Raw genomic sequence first — 14,434 nt, forward strand, 5'->3', positions numbered from 1 at the left:
AACTCAGATGAACATTTGCATATACAAATTCAGTTCTGCCTTTTAGGCACTACAATATTGTGGTGGTGGCCTTCAGGATTCTACACAGTGGTGTTGTTCTGCATAGTGATTTGGTGAGGAGTGAAGAGAAATCTCCATCGTGAATGATGCAAATTAAAGAGGTGTCTAACTGCTGTTCCAGCCAGCACAGCTGGCAGAGGGACACATGGAGTGTCTGATGATCCAATTAGATGACACCATGGAAAATGTCACAAGGTGCCTAGTGAAGACAGCAGTGATGCCATCACTGGTGTCTTCTAAGTAAAGTGCTTTGTCTATAGCCTCACACTTGTGAGGGTCCCAGCCAGCAGTACAGAATGGATGGGATCCAGTTTAGTTAATACTGTCTCCATCTAAAGAAATGTTTATATTACTCTAGTAAGCATTTACATCATGATGATTATACCACTTGTCCCAGTGATATTAATTTTAACACATTCCAGTTTTACTGCAGCTGACTTTCTCCCACCCTGTCCTCAGTAAAGGCTCCTGCACCATGCCAGGTCCTCATGCTGTAATGGTACCATCCCTTCCCACCATGAATTGCCCAACAGAGGGCAGCAAGAGCCTTTGTTTTGTGCTTCCCGGGGCATGAGGATGAGCAACATTTAAAAGTTGGGTATGATTGAACTTGTGCCTTTTGGGAGGAGCATAGTTAGTTCAAGGGTTAAAAGGTGGCTGTGTTTTTGTTTCAAGAACACTAGAAATTATTTACTCATGAACATGCTGTGTGTACACCCAGTGCAGGCAGAAACTGAAGCAAGACTCAGAAGACAACAAATGAACTGGTGTGAAGGGAAGCTTGGGCTACTTTTATTATCTCTTGCCTCTTATTTACTTTATACTCTCAACAAGAGGAAAAGCAGAACATTTTGTTCATTATGGAACCCTGGGGCCTGCCTGTTACACAAGAGGCCAGTTCAGTCCCTGAGAGCCCCAGGCTCTGGTTTGGTGGTAAGCTAAATGCATCATCTTCTCCTCCCTCTCCAATCATAGCAAGCATGCCCAGAACATCAATTGAGGACCAAACCCTGAGCCTTGCAGAGCAAGTTTAACCAAGTAAATTCTCCCTTGATCCAGTCTGAGAAATCATGAGCACTGCACCTGGTATGTTAATGGCATGTGATGGGACTGGTACAGCAACCTTCCTGCCCCTGCTGTTACTCATCTCAGACTGCAATTCAGTGCCCAGTTACTCACTACACACTAAGCATAAGAAAGGCTGGATAAAAGAAATTGAGTGAATGAGAAAGATTTCTGCTCAGCCAGGGGTCTCCCAAACCTGGACTACCAGTCCAATACCAGAGGCCTTGTTCAAAGTTCACAAGTGCAGTGCTGCAGCTCCAAAGGACAGAGGGATGTAATGAAACACGCAACTCCACCTCTTATTCATCAGAATCAATAGCTTGCATGGGATTTTAATTTTTAGTGAAGGACATTCCGGTATCCTGTTACAAGGTGCTACAGAAGGTAAGGAAGGTACAAACCCCTAAAGCTGATAAAGACTATTAAAGAGTTATTAATGGAAACCAGTTCATTAGCTCTATTTGGCTTTGGATCAAGCTCCAGGTATTTAAATCATATCTCCCCCCTTTGTATTAGTTTTGACATTACATGGCTTTTTATCAGCACCTGTTCTGCACTGAAATACAAGCTGATTTATACCAGAGCAATTTGCAAGGAGGCAAACCACTCAGAGGATGAGTCAGCCTTTCAGATGTAGATAATTCACAACTGTATAAATGAGGGATGTGATCAGGGTGGGACTGGAATAAACCTGGATCTAAACAAAAAGTTCTGTCTCTACAAACATCTGCATGTCAAAAACTCTTCTTAAAGAGCCTGGCAGAAGCAGGCATCCAACTCACACTGACAGTGAGCATCTGTTCCCATCATGCGTCCTCAATGCATCATCCAGAGGGCAAAGCTATTACTGGGATCCAGTTGATGCCTGTGGACACCCTGCAGATCTGCTGTGGTGCCTCCCATGGGCCCAGCTGACCCTGCATGCAAGGCCCCTGTGGAGACAAGAGCTGAACAGAGCCACCAGTTAAGCACAGCCTGGTGTGTTTTACCTTTCCGAGCACCAGCATCTCATATCTGCTTCTGAAAACCCCCCAGCACATTTACATTGTCCTGTTCTTCACTCCCAGGGAAAAATAATCTTCAGTCTTGTGTGTGGGGAAGAGAGGCACAATTTTCCCAGTAGCTTCTCCGTCCTTTAAAAGATCTACATATCTTGGTTGTGTCATTTCCGTTCCCAAGACACCTAATCACTCCCTCACACTTCTCTGATTATGCACTGTAGAGCAATTGGGTAATAAAATAATTAAATAGCTGCATGTCTTTGTTATACCCTTTAATTAGATTACTTGGAAATAATAATAGTTTCTTGCCAACCTGAAGGGTTCATTAATTCCCTCTGCAGATAACAGGAAGTAATCTATCTTTTCCCACTGGTATTTTTCTAAATCCTAAATCAAAGGAATCAATTCTGATTTTAAAATCAATTAGAAATAGATACACTCTGACACTATACCATTATCTTCATGAGTGAAATGAATTCAGACTCTCCTTACAAGGCAGTGCAACAAAATTTCTCCTTCTAGGGATGACAATTTCAGGACAAGAAGTAATATTTTAAAATATAAAGCACTTCCTGGAATAATTACCCAACTAACAAAATGCTCCAGAAGAATAAGATTGACTTTATAGTACTTACAAAGTGCTTTAACATCAGTAAAGAAAAATTATGTGAAAACAAACTACTCCTGCATTTACAAATCTTTACACAGCCTTAAGTCAGACAGAAGCATTAAGCCATAGTTAAAGACTGACAATTGCTTAGGAGCTAATGGGTGCTGATGACACCTGATGACTATTCCACAATCATTGTGTGATATTTGCTCGGGGCTGTGTCTATCCCAAAACAAGTAAACATCCACACTACCAAATATGCTTCCATGGAGAGATGGTCACTGTGGCTCCCCAGTACCAGGACCAGCTTCATGTTGTTGAGTTAAATCAGCAGTAGGGACTGAGGTCCTATAGGAAGGTGGACAAAACCCTCAGGAAACTCAGCAAAGACAAATGCAGGTGGTCAAAGATAGTTCTGGGTCTGGGAGGGAGTAAGTCAAATTCAGCAGGACATGGGGTGCTGCCTTGAAAGCAATTTGGTGGAAGAGGTGCTATGGTCCCAACAGGTTGAGTAGGACCCCAACTGAGCACCCTGTGACGAAGAAGGACATTCAGGGTTGTGTCACCATTAGTGCAGCCAATGGGGTGAAGAACCTCACCTTTTACTCTGCACTGCTAAGAACCCACCTGTGAGTGCTGGGACCAGCCCAAGCTCCCTGGTGCCTGTCCTATATAGGCACTGACACCAGAGTCCAGAAGAGGCCATCAAGCTGTCAGGGACAGAGGCCTTATCAACAGAAACAGTCACTTAATTGTGGCTGTGAGATCTTACTGGTTTATGTGTGGAAGACAAGATGGATTTTCACATCCCTACCCGTTGTAAGGAAATGCTAAACTTTGCACTTACAAAGTGTATAATTTTTCTGAACAATTATTGAGGACATTCTCCTACTCTTTGAAGATTGGGTAGTCTTTCCTCTGATTTCAGAACATGGACTCTGTCACTCCTCACTGTCAAAAGAGGAGGAGTATCGTAATTTCTGTGCATTCACTTATGCAATAGTGTTTTCACGTTAAGAAAAAATACACTTGAAACAAAAAAGATTTTATGTAAAGGTCAATTAATATCAATAGTTTAAGCACCTGCAGCAGATACCTTAAAAATCACAGAAGTGATTTTATTTACAAAGGGCTTTATTTTGTGTCCCAAAGCCCATAGTGACAGCAGTGATGTCCCAGCTGCTTCACTGTTATAGACTCACATTAGCCAGGACGTCCCTTCCTGCTCTCAGAGATTTCATTTCCATTAACGTGGGACCCAGGATGGCCGTGGGTTCCTGAAGGTGTTCTTGTACCAGCTGAGCCCTCTGTGTATATGCACGGTAGTGTGTGTACATACACAAACACACATATACACACACATACATATATATTGTGTTTACAGAATCACAGATTTATTAAATGATTTGTGCTGGAAGGGACCTTAAAGATCTTGTTCCACCCTCTGCCACGGGCAGTGACACCTTCCACTGTCCCAGGCTGCTCCAAGCCCTGTCCAACCTGGCCTTGGGCACTCACAGGGATCCAGGGGCACCCACAGTTTCTCTGGGCATCCTGTGCCAGGGCCTCACCACGCTCACAGGGAAGAATTTCTTCTCAATATCCCATTTAACCCTACCCTCTGGCAGTGGAAAGCCATTGACCGTTGTCCTGTCACACCAGGCCCTTGTTCATAGTCCCTCTCCAGCTCCCTCGGAGCCCCTTTAGGCATTGGAAAGCGCTCGAGGATGCCCTGGAGCCATCTCTTCCCTGGGTGAACACCCCCAGCACTGCCAACCTGGCTCCACAGGATACGGATTTCTGCTCGCTAACGCGCAGCTCGCGGTCCCCCCCGCGGCCCCTCACGGCCCGGCCCCGCCCCGCTCCGTCCCTCCCCGCCGGGCGGCCCCGTGGCCCGCACCGAACATGCGCGTTAGCTGCCGCGGGGCATGATGGGAGCTGTAGTCTCTGTGCGGCAGCCGAGGGACTCGGCGCCTGCGCACGTCGCGCTCGACTTTGCCAAGTCGCTGCCGGAGGCCGGGCGGGCCGCGCTGCCATCTTGGACCTGAGGGACGGGGGAGCCGCGGCCGGTGAGCGGAGCGGGGCCGAGGGGCGGAGAGGGGTCACGGGGGTAGCGCTGGGAACGGGATCCTGCGGGAGGCGGGGAGACACGGGGGGCGCGGGAACCCGCAGTCGAGCCCAGATCCAGAGGGGCCACTAGCCCCGGGAGGGGCTCTCTGAGGGCGGACTCGCTGCTCTGTACCCCCGGGCCCCGCGGGGCAGCACCGCTCCCTCCCTGGGGCGCGGGCGGCGGTCCCGGGACCCCCGCGCTGCCCGGCCCCGCCGCCCCTCCGCGGCTGCTGGGGGCACCTGCGGGCACCCCGGTGCCTCCAGTTCCAAGTCCCTTCCCCAGCCGTCTCCGGCAGTGTTGCGTCCCTGCCCTGCCGGACCCCGCCAGCTTCTCCCGGTTCCTAGTAGCCAGGATCTGCCTTAAGACCTTCGCTCTCTCGGGGTGTCGCTCCCTAAAGGGCTGTGCTTTCCGCAGCTCTTCCTGCACTGCCTCCTTCCCCCCGTGTGTGTTCCCCCCTGTCCCGGGGCTCCTTCCAGGTGTACGAGGGTTCGGTTTCTTTGTCTCGGCGGGTACAGCCGGACATTTGAAGGAATGTTTCCTAGCGATAAAGCGTGACTACAGCCAGAGGTTTATCCCGAACTGTGTTCCCTCTTGTAAACACGGCAGAATGGCAACGTTGGTGCCACAGCTCTATTTTGGAAACACGGACAAGTTCTGGCTGTTAACTCTTCCGCTCCCACGCAGGTTGTCTTTGACCTTGTGTGCCAGAGCTATCGAGATAGAAGCAGATGTAAGTGTTCGAGGATGGGTTTCTCTAATTTGCTCTGATATTCGAGAATTCAGCTTGTTTTAATCGCTGTGATTTGTGATGTTAAATTGGCAGAAAACCTTCTGATCTGTGCGTGATGCAGAGAAAGAGGCAGGTGTAGCGTTTGTGGTACCTGTGTTGTGGCAGCCTTTTTACCCTTGATGCTTTAGGAAATATGCCCAGCACAACTTACCTTTATAGCTTAGTTAGAATTGAAGAAGTCAGAAATCAGGGTATTTTCGATCATCTTTTCTCAATATATTGCTGCTTATTTTCATGAGTTTCTCATTGTTTTGCTTGGTCTCTGCTACCCTACCTATTAACCTTTTCAAAGTGGAGAGAAATCTGGACTGGTATCTGAAAGAAAGCATTTTGTGCTGAGAGAGTGACAGTAGATCCAACAATTGCTTGTATTTACCTGAGAAAAGGCACAGGCATTTAAGAATGAAACATGAATCACAGACCATCTTTAGTTCTGAGGATTTTAATGCTTAAAAACATATTGTTTGAAAAAACAGTAAATTCTTTCCTGTTTTCTTGAAGTGAAAGTCCAAAGCAATTCTAATTTAATTACAATTACCTTGCCATTCACTACAGCTGTTTGAACTGTGTCTAGTGTGCATTCTTTGTTGTGATTTAGCTGACATTTAATCACTGTATTGAATGCATTCACCTCCAAGTGATCTTTGGAATAATATGTAGCATTCAGACCCAAAGTGAGTTTTCTTGCCTTTAAAACAAGAACTTATACAGTAGATTGGAAAGATAATTTTGGAGTGGAAAATAACTGAGACTTCTGAGTGCTAACTTTGAAAGCTTCTTACAGATTAAAGTTATTTTAGGGCTTAAGAGAGATTGAGAGAAGATTATTTTATGAATTTATTAGTTAAACAGTATCACCTCTTTTTCTTCCCTCAATTTTTCTCTCCTTTCTTAAAGTTCTCTTTTGTCTGTTGTGAAACATGAGTTATCTTATTTCTTTCTCTTTAAGTTTCAAAATGGTTTGGGGAAAACTACAGAATAAGGTAATAGGAAGAAAAGCAGTAAAGGAGCATGGTGTTTGTCTTGAGGGGTTTAAATTTACAATTTTTTAAGATAGCATGTCATAGACTGCTTGAAAAATGTTTCATGAGAGATTTACAAAGTCACTTTCTCCTATTTTACAACATGTGAAAGAGATGCTTGTCAGCAACATTAGTAGTATCAGTCAATGGTAGCATCTAAATAAACATTTTTTTGTGAGTTTAAGCTGTTTAAACAAAGTGATAAATGTATTCAGCCATAGTGAATAGCTGAATTTTCAAACGGTAAAACAATTTGATTTTTTCTTGAAAGCAAGGAAAAGAGTCTAGGGTGAGAGCAGAAGAAAAAACCCTTTGCACACAGTAACAGTGAAGGTTCTTGGAATGCTTCTGAGAGTTTATTTTTAAGCTTTTCTGTTTGGGTGTCCGTTATGTTAATGTAATGTTCTAGTTTTTGTTCTGTTGTAATGTAATTGCAGGAACATCTTTGTGCCCTCAGAGCTGAGGAAAGTGCATAACCCAGAGGAGTGCTGGTCACAGGTCCTTACTGTAACTGTACTTTGCCCAGCTGCCCAACATTTTGAAGTGAGTGCTCAGCTCAGAAGATGAAGTAGACAAGCCATGATTATAGTCCAGCTTGGGAGTATTGTAGATATTTCATTTTACTGTCTAATAACTTGAGTATTTTTAAAGACTTTAGGCAGTGCTTCTTGGCCTTCGTTGGACTGTTAGCTCAGCTAATTCTTTTTACACATTTTGATGAGAGAAAGGTTCTTCATCCTTCTCTCTGAAGACGAAAGCAATAGGGACTTGGTCATTTGTTCTAAGTGGCTGACACTCAGGTTTTACTGTAGTACACAGTTGCTGGAGATGAAGGATTGATATTTTTCCTCATAAGAATTGCAAATTACACATAATAGAAATGAAACTGTTGCAACAAACTGGAAAAGAGTGTTTTGAAGAAGCCAAGGCCCTGTTTCATTTGACCAGCTCTCAAGTTATGCCTGGAATTTCTACTTTTACTATACCAAAGCACAGCAGGTTTTTTTCTCCCCTCTGAGGAAACATGATACCAGATCTTGTTGCGCTGGTTATTCAAATAGTTTATCAAACCTACCAGTATGTTGCTGTTCTTTTTTTAAAAAAAAAAAAGTTTTATTACAGTCCTCCTCTTTGGGAACTGATAATTCCTGCTTTCCACCCACCTGCCCGAGCTATTCTCAACTCTGCTGCTTGGAGAGGCCTATTGTTTCAGTCAGGCACAGAACTCCTGTCATGTTTGCATTTACATCATTGGGTCTGAATCTGGAGCTCAGTCTCAAGTGGTGTTGTTGCTCAGCAAGAAAAAGCCTATTCTCTTCAGGGGAATTGTTCCAATTTGATTGTGTGGAACCTTGTTTCTAATCAGGAAGTGAAAGTTAGGTGACTTACCTTTACCTGAAATGTGCAGATCTCAGGTTCTGGATTAGTTAGCCCATGATACGGAAGCTGGGGCTTTCAGGACAACTGTGTTGCTATCATCCTCTGTAAAATCTTCATGTTTTCAGTTTTCTATTCTTTATAGGTCTGTTTTTCTTTCAACGGTAGCCTTTACACATATTTTTTCTTTCAAAGTATTAACTGGGTATCTAGTAATCTTTTTGAAGTTTATTACTAAGGAAAAGAAAGATCGGTAAAAGATTAAGGTGATCTTGAAACAGAAAAAGACACAGTGAGACAGGTCTACAATCTGCTTCTGATTTATTCATCAATTAATGAAATAAATAGCCATTTGCAGTGAAATATCTATCTGTAATATAAAGTCTGTGACTGGAAGCATGTTAATTTACTGAAAAATAAAATAAGCTCTTTGATCCCTTCAGTTTCATGTGATTAGGATGGAACTTTTGCCTGGGCAAGTCATTCATAGCTTACTACCCTTTTTAGCTTTGCCTTATTCAGTGGAAAAAGTGAAGGAAAGCTCAGTGCTGATCAAGCTGAAGAGATGGACTGAGATGTAGAAGAGGGGGTTATGTTAATTTTTAACATGCTTTTGGTCAGTATTCGTCCTTAGTACTGCCCCAGTGCTAGCTGACTTTTAATAAACACTGTTCTTGCTTAACAGTTAGAGTGCTCAGATATCCAAATTTTTATTTTATTCACTGCTGACTTCATAAACACTTGAATGGATTAAGACTTGTTGCTCTGAATATTCCTCTTCTACTTTTCTGACACCCTGAGGTTTTTGCTCTGTCAGTGCTGCTCTTTTCATCTATTTGCAGAGCAGCTAGATGGAGTGAGTTTGTTCTGTATAAGGATTCCTCATCTTTGAAGTTTTTTTACTCTGGCTTGTTAGAGCCTGAATTAAGTGATTTGTGGATCACTCTTGATTATTTTTTCTTATTAAGGCTTGTCTCTTCAAGTGTGTGTGCTTTGTATATGTACATGTATATTTCTTATTGCTGTAAGTATTTAATTTGAGAGACTATATAGAAATGTGGTGACCAGTACATAACAATCTTCACAAAATGGTAATGTATTTGGCCTAATCTTTAACCAGGCTTGCTAACTTCTGCAAAAGTGGTGAGCTGCATATTTTAACCAGCTTTTACCTCAACACCCTTTACTATCTATTCAGATTAAGACTTCCTGGGCAATCCTGCATGTGAAGGGCACTTTATAAAGGAAATGAGAGCAAAGAAAATTTGTGAGCTTAGAAGATAAAAAGTGAGACTGGTGACACTTGCTTTTTATATCAGGATCATAGCATGGTTTGAGTTGGAAGGAACATTAAAGCCACCAGTTCAAAGATCACAAAGCTGCTTTGGTTCTTAAATGTCTGTGATTGACCGAGTGCATGTGATAACTTCAATGATGAAGCCTTCAGAGCAGTTCCTTATTCCAGCTGTTTGAAGGGGAATAATATGTATAATGGTAACAGGAAAGAGGAGGGAAATACTGAAGGAAGATACTTTGATCACCTCGCTCTACATGAAAGAAGTTTCCATAGCTACCCAAACTAAACAGCTGTCACCTGTGTTTTCAGGTGGATATTCACCATGTGTGACATTTCTAATTCCATTTAAATGCTTATTACCTAAAGATACAGAGGAAAACTTAGGATCCGTGGGCAGTAATCCTGCATGTAATTGGCATGTTTCACTTTGTGCACGTTAAATTGAGTTTACCAGTAAGATTTTAGGATATCTTTTTTTTTTTTGCCTTTATACCAATGAGGCATTTTGTGAATATTAAAAGGACCAATTTCCAGAGCAACACAGCATTTATTAAACATTTGCCTGAACCAAATTGAGTTCAGGTCAATGAAAAAGCTATCATGAGGCAGCGGTGTTCTCATTGTTCTTCTGTGCACCCATTGAATCAGGGTGTTTAACTCCTGATCTGAAATCTGGTTTGGGCAGGTGGATTTGTTCTGTGTGGAGACCTGTTGACATTGCTGGTGGTTTATTTGATATTCTCCATGGTTTAAAGGTTTTTAATATAGCCCTGTGAGGTGTGGCATGGCATATCATGACTTTAATCTCCTTTCCCTTCTTTTCTACTTGTCATGAGGCTCTCAGAACTACAAGACTTAAGGCACTAGTGGGAGCTTGAGTTATTAAAGAAAAAAATAACATTTAAGCAACATCTTGCTTTCACATCTGCAATGTGAACAAAATAATGCTGTCCTGAGGGGGATATTAGAGGTGAAAATATTTTCAGACTAATGGCTGTTCATTTCGAGGCTGGAAGCTGCCCAGAGACTGTGTTTGAGTGGAGAAGACAGAAAGTGAAATTCTTAGTTAAGGGTGGCTGATGGAGGAGGTGAGAGAGGAGGGGACTTACAGACAGTAATAGTAGGGATGAGATCTATTCTAAGAGAGCCTGTGTCGCAGCTGGGATTTCTTTGCTTTTTGGAATCTCACTTCCCGTTTTAAAAATAGTAAACTCTATACTTCGTATTCTATATTTCTGCCTTCATAACTTCTAATCTCTCACACAGTAATGTTCTAATGTATTGCAAAATAGATAAATTATCTGTACAGAATTTAAAAGAAACTGTTGGAACTCCTCACATGGTTCAGATTCAGGGTTTGTATCTGTAAGGATATTGTGCTGACTAAGATGGTCATTGCATTATAACTCTATGGGCCTGTTCTTTTGCTCCAGTATGTGTGTTCCTTTTTGATGTTACACATGATGCATAGCCAGAAAAGCCGTGAAGGGGTGGATATATGGTGTAGTGTGCTCACAATGAGTTACTCTCCCTGCACAGAATATTTTGCCAGGGCATGTAAAGTGTGCCTATTTGTTTTTAAAAAATACACTGTTTCACAGTTATCAGGGGCCCTAGGCTTTTTTCCCCGGAGATTTCCTGGATTAAACAGGTCAGTGAGTGCCAGTTTATGACTAGAATTGACACAAAGATAGGGAAGGACTGTGAGACGGGAGTGTCCAGGGGAAGGGGGACTGTCTTGGTTCTAGAAGACAGGTGTCTGCTAGGGAGAGCAGGAGCCTCCCTTGGGATGAAAGAATGTAGACCCCCCTCCCTCCGAATTATTATAACTTTGAAATCAAGGGGCTTTCAGGCAGAGATCTGGGGATAGGAATAACAGTTCTTTACTGGTATAACCAGGCAAACAAACAACAATAACTACAGCATTAACAAGAAAACAGAACCAGGGACCCCGGGACAGCTTTCTCGGCTGAGATGGGATGGAGGAGAGGCTTTGTTTTCACAAACCCCTCGGGCAGTCAGTCCCGGTGCTCCTGCAGGGCTCTGAGGAAACAGTCAGCTGGAACAGCAGGGATGAGCTGAGATCCTGGGCTGGTGGGTGAGGTGGATCAGCAGGGATGAGCAGAGATCCTGGGCTGGTGGATGAGGTGGAACAGCAGGGATGAGCAGAGATCCTGGGCTGGTGGGTGAAGTGGAACAGCAGGGATGAGCAGAGATCCTGGGCTGGTGGATGAGGTGGATCAGCAGCTCCGCAGCGGTGCCTGGCACTTGCACACGTCCCGGCAGGACAGGGGGTGCGAGGCCACCAATAAAGAGGGAAGAAGGAGAAGAAGCAGCAGCTCCCTCTGGGTGATGGCGAAATTCCCTTCTCTCCACCGCAGCAGCTCTGCGACCCAGCAAACGAAATGTCTTTTCCCGAAGCCGAAGAAAGCCAGCCAAAAACTGTCCCCACCCTCCTTTCCTGCCCCCTTCCCCCCCTGGCCCGGCCACTCTTTGTCCTTTATCAATCACCCACTAAATACCCACAGTTAGGTTGTCTCCACAGCTAATGGGTAAAAATTCCACGGGCAGGCCAGAACGACAAAACAAAAAAAAAAGGACACCTAACCCTCAGCAGGGACCCACTCCTTGGGCAGTATCCAGCTGTAGGAGGAGAATTGCCCATCTGCACTGCCCCATAGCTGCAGCAGCTGCATTGGTGACACATGCGGGTTGTGCAGTTACCTCTGGTTCACCTGCAGGTTTTGGTTTAGGAGCCAGTTCTAAGCTTCTTCACTAATCTATGGGCTTCCAGTTGTATCCCAATAGTAAGGTGAGTCCCTTGAAATTGAAAGGTACAGTCAGTGTTTGTTGTTAGAAGGTGATCTTTTTCTTTTGTTTATTTAATGTACAGTTGTCAGTTTTTCACACGGAAGATCTACAATGTGAAGACTGAAACTTTTGTTTAAGGATTTTACTTATTACTTTAGCTGGAAGAATTAAGATTTCTGACATCTGCTTTATCTTTTGATAAAGGTCAGTGGAATGGTAGGGCTGCCCCACAAAACCCAAGTTTAATGGAAGTGTTGAGAATATTGGAATAGTGGTACAGTTCTAGGCCACTTTTCTTCTATAGTTTCTGTTTTATTTTACAGAGAGGCATGATATGGAATGTAGAAAGCAGACAGATTTTGCAGGGTTGGGATGGCTGTCTTGTCCACCCATGGCTGTACTTCCGTGTTGCCATCTAGTCACTTGTAAAAAATTCCCAGGAAGGAGGTAATGGACTTTCATTGAAATTAGAAAATGTGAAGACGACTCCTCTGGAACTCAAGGTTTTGCTTGCAGTTGTTTTCAGTTCTGGAAAAGGCAGCGGCTCATAGCAGACTTTCAGATACCTCAGGGTTGATTTAAATAATCTCAATACTTTTTCCCCTTCCTGAAATTGTAATTTCCATTACATCCTTTGGATTTACTTTAGTAATAAATAGTTTAGCTTGGAAAAATGCAACCTTTATATTCAGCTGACACTAAATTTTGTACACAGCAATATTACTTCATTTTGTTGCAAATAGTGGCTTTCCACTTTTAGTTTCTTTGATTCTGCTGTTTAAGAATACTCAGAGAAGGAGCTTATTTTTCTTATGGGGCAGTGTATGTGTAGTCATACCTCTGACAGGTAACGAGTTACATGTCAGAGTTTGAGTGCATTGTCTACAGCAGTTCTCATTCCCACAGCTGAGTCAATCAACAGGACCTGTCTTATACCATGTACTTTGCTGAAGCAGGTACAAGCAGCAAGTGACAAAGAGCTTTCTTTTTCAAGAGATTTCAAGTCATCAGCACATTTCAGATGCGTGGTTGTCGCTGGTAGTAGGGAATGATTCATCATTTCTTTGATGAGTGTTGTCAGGCTGAATTGCAGAGCTGTACAGTCTGTTTCAATTTTGTTTATTGCTCAGGTACCTAGAGTGATGATCTGTTTAGCAAGTTTTTATAGGCAATATCTCCGGAAAGCTCCACGGGCCTTTTTATCTGTGTTCTTGGGAGCAAAGGAGTGGAGGTGTCTCTGGGGCTCTCTTCATTCCTGTACCCACAGAGGGAGGTAGTTCTGTGCTCATTAAACCTTCACTGGTGCTGATGGGCACTTAAAACAAAGTGCATTGTGTGCTGGACAGTCCTGCGCAGAACATCCTGAAAAATCATGTTCAGGTTCATGTAGACATCAGCATTGCGCTTTTGGAAACTGTATCTGCTCCATTTGAGGCTTCCAGATGAGATGATCAGGGCTGACATTTTGCTGGTAGACAACAGTCTTTGCAGAAGCTACTTTTAAAAACATTACAACTGTACAATTTTACAAATGTATAAACACGTACAACTGTAGTGGCTGCTGAAGTTGTCATTCTTAGTAATGACTACTGGTAATTGGTTAATTTAATGGTCAAGCTTTCTTTTTTTTTCACTCCCCAGAGTTAAAAGCTTTTTGTAGGTTGGTTTAGGTATGTGTATGAACCATTGATAATGAAATGTAGCTCTGAGAAAGGAATGGGGAAATAATATGAAGCAAGCACTGAGCTGTAAATAAGAAGTTAAACTAATGGCCAGAGATTATGAAATCCTGTGTAGGTGCTGTCCTCTGTTAATAACTGAATGTGGAACTGCTTCTGAAGGGACTTGTTCCAAAGCTGCAAGGTAGGTGGTGAAACAGAAGGTGGTGGCCACATATTTTGTTTTACTGTGCTATTTTACAGCAGAGAAAGTGTTTCTTACTGACACTTTGATATGCTTAGGCCTGAGCATCAGGCCTCAGCCAGAGCTGACTTACAAGATGAACCCTGGGCAATGTGACTAACACCATCAGTATTACTTAGCTAAAAATAAATGACGCAGATGCTTATGCTAGCTCTGTATAACCTTGTATAGTTATCTACGAGAAATGTGTCATTTTAAGAAACTTTCCCAAATGACTTGAATAGAGGTTTGTTTGTAGGCTATTTTAGGGGAAAACCCTTCCAGCCAAGGTCTGGGCTCTGGCCAAGCTCTGGTCCTTGCTGGTCATGAGGTGTGCCATCAGACCCAGGTGTTTCTGCTCTAAAAATATAATCAAGTCATTTTGACTT

The 14,434-nt window shown here is 43.2% G+C and overlaps 1 protein-coding gene across 5 annotated transcripts in view; it reads left to right on the forward strand.

The window, feature by feature from the left end:
• The first annotated feature begins 4,696 nt into the window (after nt 1-4,696).
• ITCH (itchy E3 ubiquitin protein ligase) overlaps nt 4,697-14,434 on the forward strand; it is a 58,876-nt gene continuing 49,138 nt past the window's right edge. For 3 of the 5 annotated variants that reach the window (XM_058850448.1, XM_058850449.1, XM_058850451.1), the window contains exon 1: nt 4,697-4,805. The gene's annotated coding sequence lies outside the window, so the exon portion shown is untranslated. Of the gene's footprint in view, nt 4,806-5,530; nt 5,577-14,434 lie in introns of all 5 variants that reach the window. The other 2 variants (XM_058850450.1, XM_058850452.1) reach the window with 2 other exon arrangements.

Source organism: Poecile atricapillus, chromosome 15 (assembly GCF_030490865.1).
Source record: "Poecile atricapillus isolate bPoeAtr1 chromosome 15, bPoeAtr1.hap1, whole genome shotgun sequence".
Classification (NCBI taxonomy): Eukaryota; Metazoa; Chordata; class Aves; order Passeriformes; family Paridae; genus Poecile; species Poecile atricapillus.